The sequence below is a fragment of the Artemia sp. Qi Xiang Cuo genome, chromosome 4 (genome assembly GCF_049724085.1).
Source record: "Artemia sp. Qi Xiang Cuo chromosome 4, ASM4972408v1, whole genome shotgun sequence".
In the NCBI taxonomy this organism is placed as follows: Eukaryota; Metazoa; Arthropoda; class Branchiopoda; order Anostraca; family Artemiidae; genus Artemia; species Artemia sp. Qi Xiang Cuo.
In genome coordinates, this window is record NC_142797.1 from 66,272,735 (window position 1) to 66,291,984 (window position 19,250).

At 35.9% G+C, this 19,250-nt stretch overlaps 1 protein-coding gene across 3 annotated transcripts in view; it reads left to right on the forward strand.

Moving 5' to 3' along the window:
- LOC148953342 (octopamine receptor beta-2R-like) overlaps positions 1 to 19,250 on the forward strand; it is a 433,562-nt gene that overhangs the window by 278,860 nt on the left and 135,452 nt on the right. The window contains exon 1 of one of the 3 annotated variants that reach the window (XM_089087633.1): positions 5,007 to 5,129. The exons of the other annotated variants lie outside the window; for them this stretch is intronic. The gene's annotated coding sequence lies outside the window, so the exon portion shown is untranslated. Of the gene's footprint in view, positions 1 to 5,006; positions 5,130 to 19,250 lie in introns of those variants that run through there. 3 annotated transcript variants of the gene reach the window in all.

The window sequence follows — 19,250 nt, forward strand, 5'->3', positions numbered from 1 at the left end:
TCAAACAGTTCGTGGTAACGAACTGTAAGTAAGGAGCAACCCGGCTCAATGGTAACCGAAACTCTAAAAAATGGAATTTTGATACCAATAGATACATCAAAAGAATTAAATTTTAATTCTGATTTCAAATATATAAGTTTCATCAAGTTTAATTATACCTATCAAAAGTTATGTGCCTGAGAAAATTTGGCTGATTTTCGAAAAAAGGGGGAAAGACCCCTAAAAGTTATAGAACCTTAATGAAAATCACACCATCATATTCAGCGTATCATATAACCCTACTGTTTTGTTTTAAAGCTCCTATCTAAAAAATTTTGTAATTTTGATTTTTTTGCCAGAATAAAGATACTGGTTGGTTGTTTTTTTGTTTTTTTTTTTTTTTTTTTTTTTTTTTTTTCCAGGGGTGATCGTATTGACTCAGTGGTCCTAGAATATTGTGGGAGGCTCATTGGAATGGAAATTAAAAGTTCTAGTGCCCTTTTTAAGTGACCAAAAAATGGAGGGCAACTAGGCCCCCTCCCACGCTCATTTTTTTCCCAAAGTCACCCGATCAAAATTTTGAGATAGCTATTTTGTTCAGCATGGTCGAAAATATTATAACTATGTCTTTTAGGATTACTTAATCACTCAAAGCCCCCAGGGGGAGGGCTGAAAGTTATGAACTTTACCCAATGTTAACATATAGTATTGGTTATTGGGAAGTATACAGACCTTTTCAGGGGGAATTTTTTCTGGTAGTTGGGGGTGGGGTGGGTCGGGGGTTATATGGGAGGATCTTTTCATGAAGGAAGTTTTCCTGGGGGAAGGGACATTGCTATGAAGAGGGCGCCGGATTTCCCATCATTATTTTTTTTAAAAAAATCAGAAATTAAAAATAAAAAAAGAAGTTTTTCAACTGAAAGTAAGGAGCAACATCAAAACTTAAAACGAACAATAAAATATTAGCTATATGATTGGGTTCACCTTCTAGTCAATGCCTCGCTCTTTAAGCCAAAGATTTTTTTAGTTCTTTCATAAGAGCTATTTATTCTAATTAACGGCCTTTGTGATTAAGGGGTCATTCTTAAAGAATTGGAACGAAATTCAAACTTTAGCTTAAAGAGCAAGGTATTGACTAGGGGGCAAACCCCCTAATATACGTATTAAAAAAATATGAATATAGAAGTTCGTTACGTAAGTTAATTCGTAAGTTACGTATATTAATTACTTATAAAAACGTTCGTAAATAAAATTCAACAAGTTTCGAGAAAGCCATTTAACCAAATAAAAGTAAAATTGATATGCAAATTTTGTTTCAATTATTCATGCACGGTGAGCCAAAATCAAAGCATGCATTAATTAAAAAACGTTCACAAATGAAATAAAAAAAAGAAAGTTTTTTAACTGAAAGTAAGGAACGACGTTAAAACTTAAACCGAACATAAATTATTCCGTATATGAAAGGGGCTGTCCCCTCCTCAACGCCTCGCTCTTTACGCTAAAGTTCGACTGTCTCACAACTCAATTTTTTTCAAACAATAAAATTTAGTTTTAATTGCAATTTTTTTAATTAGCTTTAACGAAATTCACACCATCAGATTCAGCTTATCAACGAACATTATTAAAGAAGCTTCAAACTCCTATCTGCAAAAATATGAAATTTTGCATTTTTAATTAACTTTAAAAAAATAACACCATCACATTCAGCTTATCAGAGAACCCTATTAAAGAAGTTTCACGCTCCTATCTGCAAAAAGGTGGAAATTTGCATTTTTTGCTTGAAGAAAGATCACGATGCGTGCCCTCCAAAAAATGGAGGGCAACTAGGCCCCTCCCACGCTCATTTTTTTCTCAAAGTCACCCAATTAAAATTTTGAGATAAGCATTTTGTTCAGCATAGTCGAAAATCTAATAAATATTCCTTTTAGGATGACTTAATCCCCCACAGTTCCCAGGGGAAGGGCTGCAAGATATGAACTTTGCCCATTGCTTACATATTGTATTGGTTATTGGGAAGTATACAGACATTTTCAGGAAAGATTTTTTCTGGTGGTGGGGGGCTGGAGGAGGGGGTTACTCGGGAGAATCTTTCCGTGGAGGATGTTTCTTTGGGGTAAGGGGCATTTCTATGAAGGGTGCGCCGGATTTCCAATCATTATTTAAAAAACGATCAGAAATTATATTTTAAAAAAAACAAGTTTTTTCAACTGAAAGTAAGAAGCAACATTAGAACTTAAAACGAACAGAAATTATTACGAATATGAGGGGATTCGCCCCGAAGTTAATACCTCGCTCTTTACGCTACATTTTTTTTTAGTGCTTTCAAAAGAGCTATCTATTCAAATTAAAAGGCCTTTTGGATTCAGGTGTGTGTGAATTAAATTTTTTTTTAATTTTTAGTAGGAAGAGTGTGATATTTAAAAAAGGGAGACCACCCTCATTTAACCAATAGAATACGTGATAATAAACAACTACTTTCAATAAAAACAAAAAAAAAAAAAAAAAACAAGCGATACGGCTCAATAGTAATCGAAACTTTTAAAAACGGAATTTTGATGTCAATAAATGTATCAAAAGAATGGGCTTATAATGTTGATTCTAAATATATAAATTTTATTAAGCTTAGTATTACTCATCAAAGGCTACGAGCCTGAGAAAATTTACCTGATTTTTTAAAGAGGGAGGAAACACCCCCTACAAGTAAAGAATTTTAATGAAAATCCCACTGTCAGATTCAGCGTATCAGAAAACCCTATTACATAGGTTTCAAGCTCATATCTGCAAAAATCTGCAACTATATCTGCAACGTATTTTTTGCCAGAAGAAAAATATACGAATATAGAAGTTCGTTACGTAAGTTAATTTGAAATTACGTCAGAACCAAATTTAGAGACAGCCATTTAGCAAAAGAAGAGTAAAATTTTTATGCAAATTTTGTTTAGTTATTCAATGACGGTGAGCCAAAATAAAAGCTGAATTAACTAAAAAACGATCAGAAATTAAATAAAAAAACAAGTTTTTTAAACTGAAAGTTATGAGCGACATTAAAACTTAAAACGAACAGAAATTATTCCGTATATGAAAGGGGCTATTCCCTCCTCAACGACTCCCTCTTTACGCTAAAGTTTGACTCTGTCTCACAACTTTATTTTTTAAAACAATAAAAAACTTTAGCGTAAAGAGCGAGGCGTTGAGGAGGGGACAGCCCCTTTCATATACGGAATAATTTCTGTTAGTTTTAAGTTTTAATGTCGCTCCTTACTTTCAGTTTAAAAAACTTGTTTTTTTTTAATTATTATAGTAAATATCGATGTGGGTATAATGTATTATTTTTGTTGTTGTTGTTGTTGTTGTTTGGACCAGGACACTTATCGAAGGAGTTGTCGTAGGAACTTCGAAAAGGTCTCATTCAATTGAAAATAGAAAGGGCTGATGCCCTTTTCAATAGTTGGAAGTGATTGGAGGGAAACTAAACCCCCTCCCACGCCCACCCTCTCATTTGACTTTATGTTTAAAAACTAAATGTTGACATAAGATTAAATCAAAATGCATTGTATTAATGCTAATTCACAATAAGGCATCTCAGCAGTATCCCAAGAACGACTGAGGGTATTATATTCAAACTTTTGGGGCTGCTTCTGCTCTTAAAATTTAACCAAATCAAAATAGCGTAAGTGTATCCAAGGGTTCAAAGAAAGTAGACAGATTGTTTTGCGAATGGTATCAAGTTTTCGATTTCAGGTCAACCAGAGGAGGTACGAAACTAAATTTAACACTACTATTTGTGTCCAGATTTTTAAGAGGGTGTATGTTGTTAAAGATTGCTGAAAATTTTTCTCCAGCATACAAATAGCAGGCCAAACTATAAATTCTTCAAAAAAGGAAAAGATTTAAAGTATTATTTTCTTTTTCTCCGTAAAGACTATGTCAATATAAAACGAACAGAAGTTAATTAAAAAAACTTTTTCCAAAAATAAGTTTTTTAAAGAAAAGTAAAGAACTCCATTAAACAAAAATTGAGCAAAAATAAAATCAAATAATATACCAAGCGTGAAACTACCCCAAATCAGCATCGATAAATAAATGAAACCCAAAATCAACAGAAATTACAATAAATAACCGAGTCAAACTCAAAACGAGCAGAAATTAACATGAGTTGGGCTCAGACCCCCTATGGCTTCCCAAGGCCAGAACATAATTTCCACTTTACTGAAAAAAATACAAATGAATGTGCATTGTCAGTTTAATATACATATAATGATATTTAGTAATCAAAATTTTAATATTATTTGATTTATTAAAGCTATAAAAGTAAAAACATTTATGTTTTTTTCAGTAAAGTGCAAATTATGTTCTCGCCTCCTAAAGCAGAGGAAGTTAAGAAGGAGGAATTCCTTCTGGTATAGCCTACATAATTATTGGTGTTCCCTTTAAGTTTTAATGTTGCTCATTAGCCACGGTAGAAAATCTTTTATTTTTTATTTAATATTTCAAAGCCTTTTTTTTCAAATAGCGCCAGTGCTACGGCCATTCCTTTTGAATCTCTTTTCAATTATGAAGTAGTAAGTGCTTTAGAATTCAAACTTATAATTAAGATACTTAAATGCTTAGAAAGTATCCAAAAGTATCAGCGACAAAAAATGTGTGGAGGTAATACTTGAGTTTCAAGTCTAAAAAGTTCTCAAAAAATTGTTTTCCGCATGACTATTTTGCGCATTTAAGGAAAGACTAATTGTTCAGAGAACAAATTTTGCACAACGAAGCAAATATTGATATGTTTGCAAGATTATAAGCTCTATGAGTACCTTATAAGTACCAAACACTTTAAAGTTGTGTACCTAAGTATCAAGCAATACATACCCGTGCAAAAAAAGTGCGCAGCTATTACTTGAGTTTCAAGTTTTCAAATTTTTGCAAAAAAACCGACATTACATGATGATTCTGCATATTTATTTCTGAACTTGAGGGTTGATTACTAAATCGTGTGTATAAACAGCTACCAATAGTTCAGTGACAAAATTGTGCATGCTAAATCAAATGATCATTCTTTTTTTATGATTATAAGCTAATTTCCTTGCTTTGATATGAGATAGATCTGTTCCACAGAATCATTTCCATTGAGTGAATCTTGGAGAAAGGATTTAAATAAGGTATATTATTTTTTACTATATTGTATTTATACCCAGAAGCAAAACATTCTGTTTGTTTATGTTTTAGGTTGACAAAGGATATAGTGACAAAACCACCCCCGAGTGTTTCTTAAGGGTTTTTGTTCATGAAGTCCATTTTGTATAAGATCCGAGACTACGAAACCTTAAAAACACACTTGTATGAAAATTGTGTTCAAGCACATTTTACAATTTATTTAATCCAATTGGCTTTAGACATAAAAAAAAATACGTCTTATGTTCATTTTAATTTCTGCTTTTTCAACTACAGGATATTATGCAAAGTGGTGATGTTTTGTAGATGATTTACAGCATTTTTATTTTTTATCTTGCTATTAGGCAGCCAAGGAACTCCCCAAGGTTCCTTTTTTTTATCGCCTGCCTACTAAATCTTCCCTAATTGAAGAAAAGGTTATTCAACCACAGGAAAAGTGATATTTTTTTCCCGGATGGGTGAGTCGCTACTTACTAATGCTACGGAAAAAGAAAATCCCAGAATAGTTCACGTTATCGCTTTGCTTACTGCTTGTCTTGGAGAAACATCAATGCAATGTTACACAATATTCAAAAATTGGCCTTTTGCCATCTTCGGATTGTAAAAAGGTTATGAAATAAAGACTATCAAATAGTTCGTGCTTTCAATCTTTAAGCAAGAAGAGACTAGGGGCTAATAATAACCAAAACTTTCAGAAAATAGTGGTTTAGATAAGAGTATATACAAGAACCAATCATCCATGATGATTTCAGATATTCAAGATTCATCAAGTTTAAAATTACTCACCATAAGCTACGATCTTGAGAAAATATGCTTGATTTTCAAAAAATGGAAGCACCTCCAAAAAGACAAGTGATCTCGATGAAAGTCACACTGCCAAACTAAACACATAAATAAGCCATAATTGGGGGGGGGGAGGTTCAAGCTTCTATGTAAGAAATTCGTTGTTTTACATTGTTTTTTCCTTTTTTTTGAGAAAGAAGATATGTGTTTGTATTTTTCTCCTAAGTGAGGCAGTCGAATCAATAATGCGAGAAAATTGAGAGACGGCTCATTCTACCGGAAATTAAAAATTATAATTCCCTGTTTAAGCTACCAAAAATATTGAGTTGCATTAAAGTGACGTTTTCTTCCATTTTTCACAAAAAAACAACAACATTTTTCCAAACAGGGCCAAATTGCTTTTGATTGAAGATTCATCGATAACCAACAGATTTGATACTATTGAAAAACTATGCATTGAGCTTATCAGTTTCAGAAGCAATATTGCAGCACGACAGCGCATTCATTCGGAAAGAGTCACGTAATTTGTTCCAAATAAACGGCAAATATACGTTCGTTCGTTCCAAATAAACTTTCTAAATAAAATATCTTTTTAGAACTTCGATTAACTACGTTCATTCACTTGATCTTTGATAGAATTACGCATAGTCTTGTATTATTGCACTTCAGCTATTGTGGGGAAGGGCCTGTTCGTCAATGTGTAGGGGGAGGGAAGGGTGCCTGATCTCTAAAACGTGCATTTCCCCCCTTAATTTTCTTACCCTCTGTAAGCATTCTGATAAATATAGAATCGGGTCTGGTTGGTAGGGAGTTATAAATTAATATGCTTCCAATTTAACTGTGCCCAATATAAGTGTAAAATAGAAGTGCCCTAGTATTTCACAGTTGAGAATTATCCCAACAAAGTCAGCTATGGGAAAAGGTTTCCGTGAATATATGAATTCTGTGAAAAATATGTTTTGTGACTGCCTAATCTCCCTTCATTTTGATTGAATTAGTATATAGATGATGAGAGGTGATGATTCTTATCGGAAAAAAAGTTTTGTTCTAACGCAATATAATACCTTCCTGATCACTAATTAAATAATGCAAGGAGATGTGGGTCGACTCCCACGGAAAACTTCCTCCTCCCCATGGATATATTTTCTAGACAGTTCTATCCTGGTGAAGATCTACCCCGGGCAATTACCCTTAACATCTCCATGCGCAAAATTGAGTCGGCAAAGAGAAAGCAAGACAGAAAACGAATTTCGTATAGAAACTCTGACATATTCCCCCATTGTAGAAATTCCCCTGAAAAATTTACCCTCTTAAAACTTCCCTCTCCATGGAAAGTTCTCCCCATGTAAAATGCTCGGAACAGAGAAATCAGCCAAACCTGCGAAATGTATACATACCTCCCAATAAAAAATAGGCTACTATACGTAAACAATTGGCAAATTTCGTAACTTAAATACCCTTAAGCAGGGACTACAGGGGTGATGATATATCCAAAGGAATGGTTGTTTGGCCTTTAAACTATGTTGAACAAGATTAGACGATTTTGAGAAAAAAGGGGTTTGAGAGGGGACCAGTTTCCTTCTAATGTTTTCGGTAACTTAAAAAGGACACTAGAACTTTTAATTTCCATTGGATTGAGTCCTCTTCCGATATTTTAGGGCCACTACGTCGATACGATCACTCCTGACAAAAAAAAAATAAATAAACACGTATCCGTGATCTTTCTTCTGGCTGGAAATGCAAAATTCCAAATGTTTTCAGATAGGAACTTGAAACCTCTACAGAAGGATTCTCTTGTACGTTGAATCTGATGGTGTGGTTTTCATCGAGATTCTATGACTTTTAGATTTTTTTCCCAGTTTTCGGAAAATCAGGCAAATTTTCTCAGGCTCTTAATGTTTGATGGGTAGGACTAAACTTAATGAAACTTATATATTTCAAATCAGCATAATAAGCCAATTCTTTTGATATATCTATTATTATCAAAATTCCGCTATTTGGAGTTTTGGTTACTATTGAGCTGGGTCACTACAGACTTATAGTTCATTATCACGAACTGTTTGATATAGTGATTCTATGCTTATTCAAAAGCTACAAAAATGAGAAGATGTGCCTGTTTTTTTTGTTGTTTTTTTAAAGGAGAAGAAAACCCAAGAAGCCAGGTCAGTGAAACCGAAATCACAACAAATGAAAGAAAATCACATTAGCGTATCAGGGAACCCTGTTGTAGAGGCTCCAAGTTAATATCTACAAAAATGTGAAAGTTCGTATTCTCTGCCAGAAGAAAGATCCCGGATGTGTCTTCATTTATTTTTTTTCCTGGGATAGTCTTATCGAAAAAATAGTCCTATGAGATTGAGAGAGGGCTCATTCGGACAAAAATAAAAAGTTCTTATGCCCTCTTCAAGTTACAGAAAAAGATCGGTAGGTAACTAAAAATTCCGACGAGACCCCTGGCAAGATTCCTGGGATTCCATGTGTTCCAATCTTGTTTCAGTGTTGTCAAGATTCCGACAACAAGCCCTAGCAAGATTCCCGGTAAGCCAGGTGTTTCAGTATTTTAGAAGATTAATCGGAGTCTGGTCGGGATAATACAGAAATAGTAATAATACGAGTTACTAACCCATGTGGAATACGGTCACCGGTTCCAATAAAGGGAAAACAGCTAGCGACACACCCTCCTGCTTTAAACAGCTCCGTGAGAAGATAGAATTGGGTTTTAAACGCACATATAGTAAAGTCCGAAATACAAGCCTTCCCATGATTCTAGGGTCAGCTGGCAAGACTCCCGGGATTCCTGGTGATATGATTCAACTTTGTTTCAGTATTGGCAAGACTCCGAGTGCATACCCCGTGACCAGATGACGCATTCGTGCTTCAGTATTTTTATATGATTAATCGGAGTGTGGTCGGAATATTTAACAAGTACCAATAAGTGAAGCTCCTATTCCCTCGTGCCTGCATAATGCACTCTCCTGGCAAGCTTCTCAGGATTCAAGGTGTTCTACTACAGAAAACTCAGCTCCCAAGATTCCTGGGATTTCAGGTGTTCCAATATTTTCCCTAGTAACCGCCATTTTGTCATGATTCGTGCCCAATTTTTGCACATCTATTGTTTTCTTGTATTATCCTCCCTTCGTCCCACTATCGGTCCCACTATAGAAGCGACGATTCGTAGCCATTTTTTGCAGGTGTATTGTTTTCTGGAAGACACCCAGGATTCCCGTGACCTGGTGTAATATGGATGACACCGTCGTAAGTGACTAGCTAGGCTTCAGGACCCATTGGAAATCCCCGCATGTAACTGAACATGGACATACGGGGGTGTTGCGTAATGACTGAGTCTTATGTAAGGATGGTGCACAGCTTGCGAAATGACAGTGCACACATTGCGTAATGACTACGCAAACCTTACGTAATGGTTGCGCACCTTACGTAATGACAGCATACACATCACTGTCACATAATACTTCTTTAACATTTCATTTTTCGTCGAAACTTTTAAGGCATTTTTTTCTTTCTTTTAACTTAATGACGGCGCACACTTTATGTAACGTCAGCAAACGTTGCGTAATGGCGGTTCATATGTTGCGTAATGACAGCACGCACGTCACTGTCACTTAAACTTCTTTGACATTTCATTTTTTGCCGAAATGATCAACGCGTTTTTTCTTTCTTTAAAAGAATTTACTTTTATTCTTTCTTCTTTTTTCTTTAATTCTTTGTCCTCGCTGGGACTCGAAAGTCGGACCCTGCCAATGGAAAAGCGCACCAAGCATCAGGACTAACAGACCATTTCTAATATTCTGTCCTAGTCAACATATTCTATAAATAACCTATTACATGCAAAGAGATTTCCAATTTTTCACACACGTTAGAATGTCATGTTTTGTGCACCTGCGACAATTGGCAGGGTGATGGAAAACATCTATTTTCAGACATTATTTTTCTTAATGTATTTTTAGAGATAAAAGGCAGAAGAAGTACTTAAGTTGTGTAAACGCCTAGGTATAAGAGGCATCCTAAACAATATATCTAAGGGATTAAGCTTATTGTAAATAAAATTTCCATTAATAAAAACAAATTTACAACAATATTAAAATAATGGAAAGGCAGTTAAAAAACACAACAAACAAAACACGTAAAAAACATCGGAAATGGAAAAAAACATGTATGAATAGGAGACAGGTATGGTTCCTAGAAGGTAATTCTAAGGAGAGTGGGCTTGTTGTTATTTCTTTCTTAGAACAATGGTCCATGAAGAGGCATGAATGGGCATGAAGACAGTATAATGTAGCTATGGAATTTGCTTGGCTTATGTTCCTCCCCGTGCTATTTGCTTGGCTTATGTTCCTTCCCATGCTATTTGCTTGGCTTATGTTCCTCCCCGTGCTATTTGCTTGGCTTACGTTCCTTCCCATGCTATTTGCTTGGCTTATGTTCCTTCCTGTGCTATTTGCTTGGCTTATGTTCCTTGCCATGCTATTTGCTGGATTATGTTCCTCCCCGTGCTATTTGCTTGGCTTACGTTCCTTCCCTTGCTATTTGCTTGGCTTATGTTCCTTCCTGTGCTATTTGCTTGGCTTATGTTCCTTCCCATGCTATTTTGCAGAGACATATAGGAATCCCCATGCTATTTGCAGAGACGTATACACCTTTTCAAAGAGAGTGAGTATCCTCTCACACCTATACTTGCTATACTTCCTTGGTACCTTTCCAAGCAAAGTGGTCAAACACGTTTTGAAACTATAGTTGAGATTGTATAGTGCATGCAGAAAAACACTAGCTTAGAAATTTAGGACTTTTTTCATGAGAAAGATGGTGTTCAAGAATGATTTACTCCTCTCTCTCTCTCTATCCCACTCAATTTGTTTTTGTTGGTAGCTCAGTTTTATTTTGGCGGTGAGAGTGTCAACACATGAAAAATGTTCCATACATGTCCACTATGCATGTACACACTGGGCAGCTGGTCATCATGTGAGATTTGCACAATGATTGATGAGTATGATGAAAAGTGCAGATTATGCAACCAGTGTAAATTGCCTAGAGGATATGCTTTACAAATTAAAGGTTGTAATTTTTGTCTTGAAGAGGTGTTTGATTCTCATTCTAGAGCGCACATATTCTGGAATTTCCACTATAATAAATGTATTCAGTGGGGAATACACATTCTGGTATGAACGAAACGAATCATAAGCATGAGTTTAGTTTATTTTTAAGAGATTGGTGTCGGCGTGGTTTTAGACTGTTTTGGGATGAGGAGCCAGGTCAGCGATTCAAACGTTGGAACAACAAAAGAATTTGGTTTCTATGTCATCGCTGTGAAGACAATGGCTACTATGATTATAAGCCCACTGATTTTTATTTGGCTGTAAGAGAATGTGATTCACCACCTGAGGACACTGTTTGGGACATTGCTTTTAATAAGCAATTTGAACCATGTGAATTCTACAGAATGAATGTGAAAAGTATCATCGACTTTACAAAGAGATATGACAAGAGTGAAGTTACACTCTGTTGTAGAAAATGCGACCCTGACATTGCAGCACATCAGGATCAATATACTCTGAATTCAGATAATCTACCTGCATTAGTTTTTTTCGACAAAGGCCTATACCTAGTATAAGATGAAATCCAAAGAGTAGAAAAGTCGTTTTTATCATGTATATACATTTTTCATTTATTAATAAACAATTTCACATACATTTTTAGAACAATTTATTAGTAGGGCACTAAAATAAATATTAAACACGCTGTAAGTATATTTTCCACTAGAAAAGTTGTTCAATCGAGGTAAGTCAACGTAAATGTTGAGAAACTGCTTGTAGGTATAGCCGCGACATCTGAACATGAAAAAGAGTAGTGCATGAAAGCCACATGTCTTAGTCGTTAAATCCTGAACCCTCCTTTGATTTTGAATAATAGTTTTCATACTGCTCTCAATAAAGTTGCTGATGTGTGGAGTGTAGAATTTATACGACAGGCCAAGAAGATAAAAAAATTCAATATTCTTCGCTTTTTCAAAGATGCATAACCAATGGATGTCTTCAAAGTCGATGGACTGCTATTAAAAATGATTGGGGTATTGTTAACACTTGGAATTTTTCCAATGAAGTCCGATGGTATGCAATGGGACTTGTACTGGGACATGTATGGATCCATATTAAATACGTTGATTATTTGGTTTGTGTTCATGGTGCTAGGTCTAGTAGAACACGGCCGTCGGGTGTGATCTCCCAATAGGTTTCAAATTGACTCAATGATATTAGCGTGATACTCTCAGTCAAAGCATCGGCAAATGTGCACTCTAAACGTACATTCCCTGTTCGTACTATGCTCATATCCTAGGTCCCCGACAAGTCCAAAACAATTACACCATGATTTTTTAAAAATATTGAATCGGTTATTCCATTTTCAAATAATTGGGAGTCATAATCTAGAGATTGCATGGTCAACTCGTACAGAGTTCTATAGGATTTTTTGTCAAATGATAGAGTGTACAGTGGAATACCATTCACTTTACACACAAGGCTAGATAGACCAAAAAAATTAAAATCATGGGGGAATTCAGTCCAGGATCCAACAGCACTGCCACTCTTCACAAAGGACAAATCCAAATTTTGATGGGACTTCCCCATTGATAAATTATTAATCGGTATAGCTACCAGAACCGGTGGCAATGTGACGTTGATTGGTGATCGTATGGGGGACAATAAGTTTAATGTTGCTGCCATTGGCTCTTAGATTTTCCACTGCCAATGCAACAGAGCTCATAACCTGTTGTTTTCGGCCGTTGAGAATTGCCGATGTGATAATGACATTTGCACCGGGTGCTGCAGGAAGTGTTTTTCTCAAAATGAAATTCTATGGGGCCAGTTGCAACTTTATGTCAATCTTGACATTGAGGGGTAACCATTGGGATATATTGAATATCTCATGATTGAATTTTCCAACTAAATGATATTCCTGGGTCACTGCAGTAGTCAACTCACCGTCAGTATCAACACCTGATCGATATTCATAGCCCAATGATTGTCCTCTCAACTCCTTATATGCCTTTGGTGTCATCATCATAAATTGTATGTAGCTTGCATAGTTGGATAAGCTATTGCTAGTGCTCACCAATGTTCCATTAATAAATACATTAATTTGTTTGACTAGGTTGTGTAGAATACAGTTTTCGTAGGAGAGACCATCGGCAGCAGTTGCAGCTGTATTATCTGACTTTTTCTTCACCGCAACATTTAAATCAATAAATGTTGATGACAAATCAATGAAATAGTCTTCATTGCAAAATATCTGAAAGTGAATATTTTTCGAGTGGGGTTACTGGGGATGAAATTGTTCCTAGTAGCCATACTTGACACTGACATCAACATTTTCAGCATTGAACAGATTCAATGAGGAACTGATTGATGGATGAAATTCCTTGTGAGGGAGATAAGTCATCTTAAAAGAAGAAATCCTTCTTTGATCTAATAATCTTTTTCTTTTTATTCTTCTTCTTTTTATTCGTCTTCGTTGTTTTATTTCTCAAAGTCCTTGTTGATGTTTTTCGCTTCCCGCCTGGGTAGAGACTGATGAGTGAATGACGCGCACGCATCCTTTTCAATCCCTTCCTATTTTGCTGAGATTTTAATTCCTCACCAACGGTTCTTGCTGAAGATCTAATATTTTTCTTATTACTCTCGTTGAAAATCTTACGAGAGCCCCAGTCCTGTAGTGTGGAGGCAGCAAAATTTGATGCAGCAGGTACAAGATATATTCTGGCAAGGGGTAGTGCAGAACGAAATAGCCTAGCAAACCAGCTACCAAGACCATAGCCAGACATTGTAGTACGCCCCTTGTAGTAGTCAAATCCATTGCCTATTTGACTTGGACTCAGAGCACAAACATAGCAATCGATATCGGGACAGACAAATGGAATTCTTCTATTGTTCATTTTAGGTGGTATTACGTTGACGACAGGTCGAAAATGGCGTGTAATCACTGCTAAATCATTTGTTATTGCTAAAGAATCACCCAATTCACTTCTGAGTGTTACCTGACAGAGTTAAAAATATGAAGTGTTTATAGAAACATACTGAAGATGATTTGTATTATAGTGATAAACATGTTCTTAGGTTATTTTTTGTTCAAGAAAACGTAGGAGGGGACATTTGAATTATCAACTCTCGAAGTTTCCATAAAAGATGCATAGAGAAATATGCAAGATTCCGAGGCGAAACCAGGTGGATAATCAGCAAAAATAACATCATCCATCCCGTAAACAGTGCCAGCAGTTTTCCCATTGATCATATTCTGTTTAAAGCCAAGAACGTCTCTCAGATTATCATTAAGAATAATCATTTCAGTGTCAACAGGTGAAGTAATGTAAATCCTATCGTGTTTCATTGAATAGTTAAAATGGAATTTTCCATTCCTACAATATGAGATTTTTCTATTGATTTTACGACACAAATCTGTCATATTATCATATTCAATATATTTCAATTTGACATGTGGATATTCGCTGGATTTAGGTGCTTCAATCCATTCATACTCAACAAAGAGTGAACAATCGAATGGTATAACTTTTATGTCATACACACGATCCTTTCTCAGGATATCAGAGGTATTTTTGAGAACACAGTCGACAAGAGCCACTTCATACTTTCCGTCATCGAATTTGATGGTGGGGGAGAGTTTTGTTCAAAAATAACTTGTTTTATTCGAGTCATTGTAGAGAGGATCGGAGACGTTGGACATAAATGTTACATAGAAATCATTGGGCATTGTCAATATCTTCAACACTAATCCAAGAATCAAAATCGGAGTTGTATCCTAGCCACCAAACAAGTAACTGTTTCTTACTCCTGCGAGTACGAGTCTTTAATATCTTTTCAATTTGATAGATTTCACTATTATTTTTAACTATTTGTAGTTCATAGCCATAAAACCCACCGAGAATTCTTCATCTTTGGTATCATGCGAACGATAAACTATGGGTTTAGTGTCTAGGATTTTTGCCACTTTAAAAAGTTTTGTGGACCACAAGTAATTACCCTTTTCAAAAACATTAGTTGTTCTATTAATTCTAACAGTATCGCCAACATTGAATTCTTTCTTCTTGACACTCGTTTCATTGGAATATTGTTTAAGAAAGGTGTCAATTGTATCATGATCAAAATGATGAACCTCGGTTGGGGCTGAGTTGGACAATGATCGATGAGGTTGTTGACAATAAATGAACAAAATTTTATCTAAATTATGAATAAAAGGAGATGTTTTTCAATGCATAATATCTTGAAATTAAAAGTCGAACAATTCCTTGTTATCTTTCAGGCAATACAGCCTTTATAGGACCACAACGGTCATAGAGAAATATATTATATTCTTCAAGTTTGTTTTCAATTTGGGGATTAACAAATTCACTACCGCGATCCGTTTGAATTTTTTATACGAATCCTGTTCGAGAATACTTTCAACAGCTTGAGCAACTTCAACACCTCTCTTTGATCGCAATGGAATGGCATATGCATAGCGACTAAAAACACTGATTGCAAGTAGAATGTACTTGTGCGGTGTATTGTGACGTCTTTGAATCTCATATAGAGTTAAGAGATCTGCTTGCATTATATGCAATGGGAAAAAGGCTTTAGTTTTTCGATAATGATTAGCACTAAGCCTATTATTTCTATGTAGAGTGTAACTGGATTCATTTTTTAGATAGTCTTGTACACTTTTAGCGTGAACACCAGTGACTTTGGAAAGAGTGGTGGGGGAACTTAAACTTCCCATTTCACCAATATTTTCATAAACACGTTTCAGAACTTCAACCATTTTGAATGTAAACGTGTAGTGTTACGTCCGCTACCCTTTTGTATACTGGTGGTTGGTGGTGGTGGTAGTGACGTTGACTTGATCCGTCTTCGCTTTTGCCGAGCTATCGGTGGTGTACTGCTCCCCACCATTGTCAAGTTTCCACTAGATGTATTTTCCAAAATTGATTTAAAATCTTCTTCTTCTTCTTCAAGTTCATATTTTAATGGTGTTGAGGGTGCATATTCATTTAACTTTTTTAGCATTTGCCTATTGCTAATAAGGATTTTGGGGAAGTTTAATGCATTTAGAAAGTTGTATAGATGAGCGTCAAATGATAAAAATACTTTATGATTTGTAACCATATCATATACTAAATCAAGTATATTATAGCTCTTGCCCTGAATTATAATCCCCTTCCCACTGCTATCAACTTGAATATGATTTTGACCACTTTCCATGAGATATCTTAGGAGTCGTTTACTTTGTTCACGATATGAGTGGGGCATTAGATTTCCAATTTTCGACACAATTGAATCCAATTCCTCCTTCTTTAATTGTGTTTCAGCAGCAGAATCCTGAGGAGATGGTTCTTTTTTTTGATCAATACCACTGGTCTTCGCACGATAGGGCTTATGTTTGTCCACTCGGCGAAGTGTATCTTTAAGTAAAAGCAGTTTTTTATCATCCTCAATATTCTCATTGTCAATTAATTTACTCAGATTGTCTTCAAAGTGTTCCACGGGTGAGAGAGCGAGTTCAATTGGAGTCAATTTATAGGGTTTGGCCATTCTCTAGAGAAAACTGTTTACAAGTCCTGCAATTATTGGCAGTAAAAGTGTAAAAAAGCTACCACCCGCCTTAAGAAGACGTGTCTTTTTAAAAATCTTCACTTTCTTGTTAGAGACTAATTCACATACAATGGAGCGATATTGTTGTGCTCGTTGTTGAGCTACTTCAGAATATACATACTAGCCCTCTATCGCATATGTGCAAAACTAGAATATTTGTTACAGGAAGTAACTGTCAATGCCATGGATCGGTGAGTCTTTCCTAAGTGGGGGTTTTGAAGTGCTTAGAACTGAAAATAGGTGTATATTTACATGTAGTTTCTCCAGTGTCATGATAATGACTAATAGGTTTTCTTACTGTTCGAGTGTAGATATACTGTAATTTCATTGTCAAAAATATCTGTGACTACACGCAAATCCTCGGGTGTATTTTGCTTATGACCCAATAGGATGTAGCCGTAGGGCTTATTAGTTGCCTGATTGTACGCTGAGAGCAGAAATTTAGGGGCGCCGGGGTATATTTGTTTATTGAGGGTTATTAGCGAGCTAGAATCACGAAAAACTCTGTAGATGATATATTAGGTGCAGTTCAAAGCAAGTGTTTGCATACATTTGCTCTGATGAAAGAGATTGTGTAGAACCAGAGTAAAGAAAATCTGTTCATGATGAGAGCGAACGGTGAACAATTGCAGCATTTCCTGGGACCATTGTTCAATAGATTCAGCCAGATCGTCAATAATCAGCCAAGAGTTTGGTTCAATAATGTTGAAAACATCAAGTCCCTGTATGAATTGTATCTGCACCAATCCCGCCGTGCCAATTTCTTTTATTTTATCGTATGACTCCTGCCAAATTCTGTAACAATAGTAGATTTTTTTCGGCTTTTTCACAAACATTTTATCACAATTTTTAAATATTTTAGTTAAGAGTGTTGTTTTGCCTGACATTGATGGCCCTCACAAAAACGATCTGAATGGTGTTTTAAATTGATACATGTTCCCTTCAACAGTTCACCTAGACAACTAACTGTAGACTATAGTTGTCTAATGACTAAATAATATCCCTAATAGTCCGTTCAAGAATAATCAGAACAAAATCAATAAAAAATCATGTTTCTTGTATTTTTAAAAAAAAACAGCACTTTACAAATAATACATTACAGAAAAATACACCTAAGATTTTTTTTAAATTTATTTATAATAAAAAAATATTTATTTTAAAAATGCACTAGAAAAAGCACTTTAATAAATATACTTTATTTAAAAAAAATACAACATTTAATGAAAAATATATACTTAGAATAATATCAGTTTTTTACATCATTTTTTTTTAATTTGAATGCAACATGTATATTTACAAAAGCACAAAATTCTGCTCTAAGTAAAAAAAAGATACCTTTGGTAGTGGCGGCGTGCCCCCCGCTAGCGGACGACCGCACCCCCTGGGCCATGAGCCCCCCCCTGGGCCCCGAGCCCCCCCCCCCCCCAAGGCCACGAGGCCCCCCCAAGGTTTTGGGAAATTTATTGGACTTTAATCAAACCGAGACTTTTCCTATGGCTAACACATTCGGCTCGGTCGGAAGTTAAATAGTGCCCTAGGGGGAGGGTAGTCACACCGTATTGACAAACATAGACCTTGTCGGAAATGGTACTCATGGCAATTTTTTCTATATTTAGAGTGAAATTCCTGTAGTTCAGTGAACGAATTGCCAATAATTTTGCTCGTGGAATTGTATTTTCAACAATACAATTCCTATAGATGTCCATGTCGAAATTCTTATCCACATAGCGCGTGGGTACTCCTTTGCAACGTTTTTTGATTTCCTCGTCGTGTGGCTGTATAAAGTACACCTTCGTACTTACAAACATACCACGGGAAATCATGTCGCTTCCAGTTTCTGATTTAAAAAATAAAAGTTGATTTGGCGCCCGACGTTTCACTAGCTCTGGGTAAAGCCCACTCCAATTGGTGTAGTCCATCCGCGAGCTGATGATTTCACCGTGCGCGAAATCATCAAGTAGGTTTGGGTTTTTATATTTAGCAGTAGAGAATCTGTGTCCCCGTAGCAGACCTCTACTTGCCCCTTCTCCGGCCACTGTACCCTAGCCACATTGTAGTAGAATTTCAACATGAGCTTTTTAGAGATCTCCAAGATCGCACTGCCTGCAGCAATATTTTTATTCAGGACAATGCTTCTTTTTTTTCTATTCAATAGTACCGTGTCCGGGCCAATGATTGTAAAGGAAGTGTAATTTGGATCGGCAATAATTCGAGCACATTGTTTGGGATCGGTCACGACGTCACAACGATTCCTATTGCGAACAATTTCACACCTATTACCAAAAGCCGAATTTAAAATGAGCTTATAGATTTCTTTTCGGCTTTTGTCTGCGCTTCAGGACGTTTCTTGACAAAAGTGTCAACAAACGTCTTCAGATAGGGTTTTTGACTAAACTGGAGGGCTCTATCAACCTTTGTGATGTTGAAACCATTGTTGCATATCCATTGTAAAGCCACATGATGTACAACAATATTTTCTTCGGCAGAAGGTCAGCAATAAGTTTTTGTTTTGAAGGTGACCAATGTAATACGTCCACCTCGACCAAACGTCTGTTGCGGGGGCTCAAAGAGTCCCTAGTCACAGGTCTATTGATGCATGGAAAAACAAAATCCTTTACTGAATCCTGAAGCTCAACTGGTATCTCCCCATCAATTTCAAAAAACCATCAAACC